The 328-nt window shown below is 43.3% G+C and overlaps 1 protein-coding gene across 1 annotated transcript in view; it reads left to right on the top strand.

Moving 5' to 3' along the window:
- The window catches only part of EMH_0068960 (uncharacterized protein), a gene marked incomplete at both ends in the record, with an annotated part of 2,576 nt that overhangs the window by 1,975 nt on the left and 273 nt on the right, over positions 1-328 (top strand). The gene's annotated exons all lie outside the window — the stretch shown is intronic.

The following is a 328-nucleotide window of genomic DNA, read 5'->3' as shown; positions in this document are numbered from 1 at the left end:
GCCCCTTCGCGCCACATATGCCACTCTCCGCAGACACCTCAACTGCGGTGTATCTACCGCTGAAGGGATCTAAACTCGGCACTGGGCCGCGTAAACCACCAAAAAGAGAAGTAAAACAAACCCCAGAAGCCGCATGCAAAACTCTGAATGATCTGAGGATCAGAAACCAAGTGCTTGAGAACCAGGTGGGCCGCTTCTTTGATGCTAATAAGTAAAAAAAACAAAAAAAAAACAATAACACAAACTTTGTTTATTTATACACATTTACACTGAATATAAATAAACACACTACAGGAACACTCTGCATACACGCAAGCAGTATAGCTGC

Source organism: Eimeria mitis, genomic scaffold (genome assembly GCF_000499745.2).
Source record: "Eimeria mitis Houghton genomic scaffold, Emh_scaff3727, whole genome shotgun sequence".
NCBI classification, from domain to species: Eukaryota; Apicomplexa; class Conoidasida; order Eucoccidiorida; family Eimeriidae; genus Eimeria; species Eimeria mitis.
Note: the sequence above shows the minus strand (reverse complement) of the source record. Positions and strands in the feature narration are given on the sequence as shown.